The sequence below is a fragment of the Podarcis muralis genome, chromosome 13 (assembly GCF_964188315.1).
Source record: "Podarcis muralis chromosome 13, rPodMur119.hap1.1, whole genome shotgun sequence".
Taxonomy (NCBI): Eukaryota; Metazoa; Chordata; class Lepidosauria; order Squamata; family Lacertidae; genus Podarcis; species Podarcis muralis.
Genome location: NC_135667.1, coordinates 9,195,877 through 9,202,997, shown reverse-complemented (window position 1 = coordinate 9,202,997; position 7,121 = coordinate 9,195,877). Strand labels below are relative to the sequence as shown.

Below are 7,121 nucleotides of genomic sequence, written 5' to 3'. Positions count from 1 at the left end.
ACTTAACCCAAGGTACTACTGTACAGAGGACCATTTTTAAGCAGAGTCTTTAGGGCCATATCTCTGGGATGCTGCAGCAGCAGGATTCCTGCAATAGCAAGGGGTTAGACTAGATGACATCTGAGTTGCTTCCCAATCCTATGATCCTAAGACTTTATAACATATTTGACTGGATTCTTTTTCTTATAAAAAGTTTTTTTTTTAGCAATCTTTATTATTTAATCATCTTCTCCCATAAGCAACTATTAAGAACAGCAAGGAAATACACTTAGCCTACTTGTAGACAGATCTATCCCATCTCAACTCTCATATGAATCGGAGCCCAGCAGCTAAAAAAAATAAAACAATGGTCTGAAATACTGAGGGAAACAGTGCATTTCCAAGCAGGCAGTTGAAGGCCTCGAGCAACTCAGCCATTTGTTATCAGTTGAAAGCATGAACAGGCACCAAACTAAAAGGTTATGCAATATTCATCTATCTATCTATATATATATACAGAGAGAGGGGACAGAGAGAGGCACTTCAGTATTGTTTTGAAGACACCCCGTGCAAAAAAATAATAATACATTTAAAGTCTCAAGATCCAGCAAAGGTCTGCTAACATAATATTCGGACCCATCTAGGACGTAAGGTTGAGCTGTGTTGCTATTTTGGTTCCTTACGTCCACCTGCACCACCAGTATCTTCTAGTAAATTCATTTCTATTTTGTAAGAGAGCTTTTAAAAAAAAATATGGCATGCTCACCATGCTGGAGAAATTCCCATCTGTTTCTTACTAGAGCTACTGTGCACATAACTCTCTTTTTTAAAAAAAACCAACTGCAGCAACAAGTGAAGGAGGTTTCAGAATCACTACTTGTGTTCTGTTAGATGGTTTTATTACTAGCTGAGCGGTGTACCTCATAAGGGGGAGTACGGAACGTATTTACTACTTTGTACTGAGTTTGTACTCTGTTCACACCCCTACACCATGAAGACTGGCTGATTCGACGCATTTCCAGCTCACCATAGTCAATCTCTTCATACATTTCTTCTTCTTGAATAATGTCCTCTTTCGGTGGTCTGTCACCAAACGTTGGCAGGAACCACAGATAACGATTTGGGAAAAATACGATCACTTGTCCCCATATCAATGTCCCTAGGCCAAAAAAGATGGACCACAACCACTGCTCCAGTGAAAGCTTTGTGCAGCTAAAGGGCTTCCCTCCAAGCTCAACAATGATGACCTGTACGACCAACGTTCCCACGCTGATAAAGCAAAAAATGGTATTACTGAATATCCCCGAGAAAACATTCCTTTCCCCATGAATCTTCCGGGCGTTGACTTCATTAAAAATCTGCATCATTACAAATGTGTTAAATACAATGGTGTAATGCTGGGTGGGAGGGTAATTCATGGGCACATTTCTCGCGTTTTCTATATCGAAGAATTTTTCACCTGCAAAAACAAGGGAAAATATAACGGCCATCTGGTAAATGGCGTGGAACAAAATGTTTTTCAGCATCGTGCGGGAGATAAGAGGCTTATTTCTCCCATAAGGCTTGCGTAACAGCAGAGCTTCAGTTGGCTTTTCTGTTGCTAAAGCAAGAGAAGCAAAGGTATCCATTATGAGGTTGACCCACAACATCTGAACAGCTTTCAGAGGGGAATTCTGGGTGACACACGCACCAGTAAAAGCGACTACAACGGCTACCACGTTAACAGTGAGCTGAAACTGAAGGAATTTGGAGATGCTGTCATACACATTCCGACCCCACATGACAGCTTTGACAATGCTTGAGAAGTTGTCGTCGGTGATAATGATATCAGAAGCTTCTTTGGCAACATCAGTTCCAGCAATGCCCATTGCAAAGCCAACGTCGGCTTTCTTCAATGCAGGCCCGTCATTGGTACCATCTCCAGTCACTGCTACCACCTGCCTTTGTTCGGTGATGTTGCTGTTAATGATCCCTGTGACCAAGTTGTACTTGTCGGCAGGTGAGGACCTTGCAAGGACACAAAGAGTAGGCCAAATTCTGTCCATTAGCTCTTGTTTAATCTCTCCATCTGGGCCACGTATCAGCCGATTAAAATCATGACCCTCCATGCACACAGAGGCTTCCCCTTGTTTCAGAATACCACATTTTGTAGCAATTGCCCGAGCTGTGTTGATGTTATCCCCAGTAATCATACGTACGACAATGCCAGCTTTCTGGCATTTTCTTATTGCATCAGGAACTTCAGGTCTCACCGGATCTTCGATGCCTACAATTGCAATACAGGTCAAGTCCTTGAAAATCTCATCCTCGTTGTCCCAGTTGGGTTCTGAGTAGGCAGCTGGGAATTCCTTGAATGTCAGGCCTATGGTGCGGAGTCCCTCAGAGGCCATTGGTTCAATCACATTATTGATCACGTTTTCTCTGTCTTTTTTGGAAAAAGGTCCTGAATGGCCACTGGCATCCAATATGCGGGTGCATTTCTTAAGCAGTATTTCGGAAGCTCCTTTGCTGTACAGCCGAAAGCTGCCATTGGGTTTCTTCACCACTGTGCTCATCGATTTCCGGTCGGAGTTGAAGGTGTACACTTTGTGCAGCGTCTCTTCCGTTATCTTAGCCCTTACAGCTTCGAAATTCTGGTTCAGTTCCATTAGCAAACCAAGTAAGGCGCATTCCGTTTTATTGCCAATTTGGCGAGGGAGTCCTCCTTCCTTTTCAGGAGGCAGGATTGTAGATGTATAAGCACAATTTACAGCAATGCCTTCAAGCAAGTAACTCAGTATGGTGGGCCGAATCATTTCAGGGGTGGGGACAGCTTTATAATGTGCGCTACCAATAAAAATCTGGACTACTGTCATTCTGTTCATGGTCAAAGTCCCTGTTTTATCAGAACAGATTGCAGTTGCATTTCCCATGGTTTCACAGGCATCCAGGTGCCTCACGAGGTTATTATCCTTCATCATTTGCTTCACAGAATAGGCAAGGGAGATGGTGACAGCCAGTGGCAGACCCTCTGGAACAGCTACGACCAAAATGGTCACTCCAATAATAAAGAACTTCACTATGTGCTGTATATAAATTGGTGTGCATTCAACAGTCCAAGCACGCTTCTCAATCGCAAAGGTTTGAACAAGGAAAAAAACAATAAGGACGAGGACTGTGATCACTGACATTGCCAGGCCTGCTTTGCCAATCTGAAGGGCTAACCGTGTGAGTTTTGCTTGCAGAACTGATTTTTCTTTTGGGTGTGATGTATGCTTTTGGCCACTTTCCTCGTCCTCAACCTGGTTTCCAGACACTTTGCGGGGCTTTGGGGCAGATTCCTTGCTGTGTCCGGGAGTCATGTCTCCTGAATTTTTCTGCTTCTTCTCTGGCTGGTCATCTCCGACTCCGAGTAAAGTGAGGATGATCCCTGTTTGTGAGTTTATGCCCACAGCTGTAATAACCATTCTCCCAGAGCCTTCCATCACATGGGTACCTGAAAGTAACATTGGGTCCTCTGTCAATGACTTCTTGACGTGATCTGATTCCCCTGTGAGGGAGCTCTCGTCAACTTTCAGATCATGCCCCTGGATAAGCAAACCATCAGCTGGCAAAAGGTCACCATATTTGATCTGTGCAATGTCCCCAACCACTAATTCGGCTATTAGCACCTGCTTGCACTCCCCGTGCCTGATAACAGTAAACTTCTGCTCACTTTCAATGCGATTCTGCAACCCCCTAAATTGTTTTTCCTTACTCCAGTCATTGAAGGCAGTTACCAACACCACACACATGACAGATAAAAGTATTGCAAACCCTTCGATCCAGTCAGCCTCCTCGTCTTCCTCTTCCCCTCCGGGCCCTTCCGCATGGCATGCTGCAAGATTCCCACCAGGTGGCTGGTAAAAGGAGAGTCCCAGGGAGATGATGGCTGCAACTTCTAAGATACATAGTGTCATATCCTGGAGTGCTTCCCACATTAATTCCAGGAAAGTTAGGGGCTTCTTAGGTGGTATAAAGTTACTTCCGAATACAGCTTTCCGTAGCTCTACTTCTGATTGGGTACCAACGATTCCAAGTGTGGGTGAAGTCTTCAGTCTTTTGCAGATTTCAAAGATATCGCCATAAAGTTCCTTTATTTTCTGCACTGCCTCGGACTTGCGGTATTCCATCAGGTGTCGCAGCTCTGAGAGAGTGACCCCAAAGTTTTTATCAGCAGTGTCTCTAGTGACCATCATCCTGTCTTCTTCCACAGAAAGAAATGAGAGAATCAAGATGGCTGCTATTCTGTATCCACAATCAAGGAAGGGGTTTTTCCCCACCCCCACTTGGTCTGTACAGAGGACAGCAGGGGGTACTGTCAGCTCAATAGCAGAGGGCCTTTTAAATTCAGAGATCCATCATCATTTACGTGTCTACACGAGTTCTTTTAGATTACCTTCTGTATTTTTTTTTAAACCAGGCAAGAACGATAGGCTCAGATCTTCATTTATTCTCAATTTCCACACCTAGAGACACATGTTCTGTGTGTTTGCTTCAGTTCTTTTCTTGCTCCATGTTCCCAGCTCAGCCCTGTCCTGACAGCCTGGGATCACTAGCTCTACGTTTCAGGAAAAGGGTGTAAAACACAGCTCTGTATTTCAGGCTCTTTCATTTCCCCATGTTGGTTTATGTCTCCTCAAAGCGGCAGTTACAGGAGGATGAGAAATGGAATCGGAATCCTGCCAGCAGCCAATGAATCATGGCTTGTGTCACATTTCCTCAGCTCTGAGCGTACATGTCACTCATAGGTGTGGTGAGTAGAGTTCAGAATTCTAAATTCTGATTCTGTTTTCTTATCTCTTTCACTTTGTTGATGAATTCTGCTGCTGTTTTGTCATCGCTTTAAGTTTCTCTGGTGAATTATGAGGCTGTTTCCAGGTGGCCTTAACTTTGCTTGGTGAATTCTTATTCTCCTCCTGCCCCCAGTCTAAACTTTTTTTGGGGGGGAGGGGGGTTAATTCTCTCGTGCTGTTCTCTGATCACCTTCACTATGAAAGATGGTTTCTGAAGCTGTGGACCCCAACAGACAGGGCTTTTTTAAGGGGGGGAGGGTATATCTACTGTAATAGTGGTAGATTTATACTGGATCCACTCACAAGACACTTCTACGTTATTAGTTCTTCTGAGATGCTTCCCCAGTGTTACTGCATTATTACCATCTGTAGGGGCACCCTTGCACCTTAAGTGGGATGAAAAATAAAACAGAACATTTGTGGGAGGAAAAGATTATGAATAACCAATAATGCTGTGCACTGGATACAGTTGAATCCCAAGTCAAATTGGACATATCCAGAGGGATTTGACCTCCTCTGAGTCACATTTAGGCAGCTACAGGTCACCATGGGTCAGGTTGGGTGGCCAAGAACAATTTGGAGCTGTCATGAACTGAGGTTATGGCTTCAGCCTAGCGACCGGCCAGGAATGGTGAGCATGCCGGCATCCCGTTCCTCTTCAGCCACAAAAGGGAACTATCATCAGCCTCTGTGGTTGGCAGGAGCAATGAATCTAGGAGTGACAGATATACAAGGAAATTTGCCTGGTGGTGGCGAGGGCTGGGCAAGCACACTCTTCCCCCGCCTGGTATGCATGCACACACACCTGCCCCGGCTGCTGGTGAACACCCCCGGTTGGAGGGTATGAAGTTATGCGACCCCTCGAGCCAGGGAGAAAAATAACTATAAATATCCCTATAAAGGGATATTGTTTAATGTTTAATGTTTATGGTTTTATTATGATTTTATACCAGAGGCAGTGGAAGACAGGAGTGCCTGGTGTGCTCTGGTCCATGGGGTCACGAAGAGTCGGACACGACTAAACGACGAAACAAGAACAACAACAAATGATTTTATATTTTATATATGTTGGACGCCACTGAGAGTGGCTAGGGCAACCCAGTCAGATTGGTGGTGCAAAATATAATAATAATAATAATAATAATAATAATAATAATAATAATAATAGGTAAAGGTAAAGGTACCCCTGCCCGTACGGGCCAGTCATGTCCGACTCTAGGGTTGTGCGCCCATCTCACTTAAGAGGCCGGGGGCCAGCACTGTCTGGAGACACTTCCGGGTCACGTGGCCAGTGTGACGAAGCTGCTCTGGTGAGCCAGCACCAGCACAGCACACGGAAACGCCGTTTACCTTCCCGCTATAAAGCGGTACCTATTTATCTACTTGCACTTAAAAGTGCTTTCAAACTGCTAGGTGGGCAGGAGCAGGGACCGAAAGATGGGAGCTCACCCCGCCGCGGGGATTCAAACCGCCGACCATACAATTGGCAAGTCCTAGGCACTGAGGTTTTGCCCACAGCACCACCCGCGTCCCTAATAATAATAATAGATGTCCCTATTTTCAGTGGAGAAATGTATGCTGCCCTACTCTATTCCTTATTGATGGGAAATACTTTGCCATTCCCGAAATCATGCCTGCTTACTGTATAATAACAGAGAGGGAGAGTTTGAGAAAGGCTTGTGTGACTCTTTTATCTGGAGGCGTATGTAAATGTAGGGTTAGCTTCCTGTTTAAATCAGCCAGACTCCCTCCCAGCCACATGTACAGCAAAAGGCAGAATGTGTCTCAAAGCTCAAGTTGGGAAAATGCTGCTTTTATTTCCAATTGTTTTCCTTTTAACCATCGTTGGGGGTAATTTTTCTCCACTTTATCAGTTCTAGGGTGTTCAGTTCTAGGGTAAACATGAAGGGGGTCTTAATAGTATATCTCTTTCTTCCTAGGTGTCCAATCAGAGGTTCGGCTGGAGGAGTCTGGAGGAGATGCCAAAAAGCCTAGCGAGTCTCTCCGTCTCTCCTGCCGAGCCTCCGGGTACACCTTTAGCAGCCACTGGATGAGCTGGGTAAGACAGGCTCCCGGGAAGGGTCTGGAATATGTGGAAGAAATAAATCCAGAGTCCACTACCTTTCGCTACGGGGATAAAGTGAAGGGACGATTCACCATCTCCAGGGACAATTCAAACAGTTTGTTGTATCTGCAAATGAACAACCTGAAGCCCGAGGACACGGCCGTGTATTACTGTACAAGAGCACACAGTGAGAGGAAGTGAATCTGAATCCTGGCAAAAACCCTCCTTCACTCATGGCTGCTAAATTTATTCAGCTGCAAGAG

The 7,121-nt window shown here is 45.0% G+C and overlaps 1 pseudogene; it reads right to left on the bottom strand.

The window, feature by feature from the left end:
* Nucleotides 1-244: 244 nt before the first annotated feature.
* LOC144325061 (plasma membrane calcium-transporting ATPase 1 pseudogene) lies at nt 245-4,280 on the bottom strand (annotated as a pseudogene).
* Nucleotides 4,281-7,121: the final 2,841 nt, after the last annotated feature.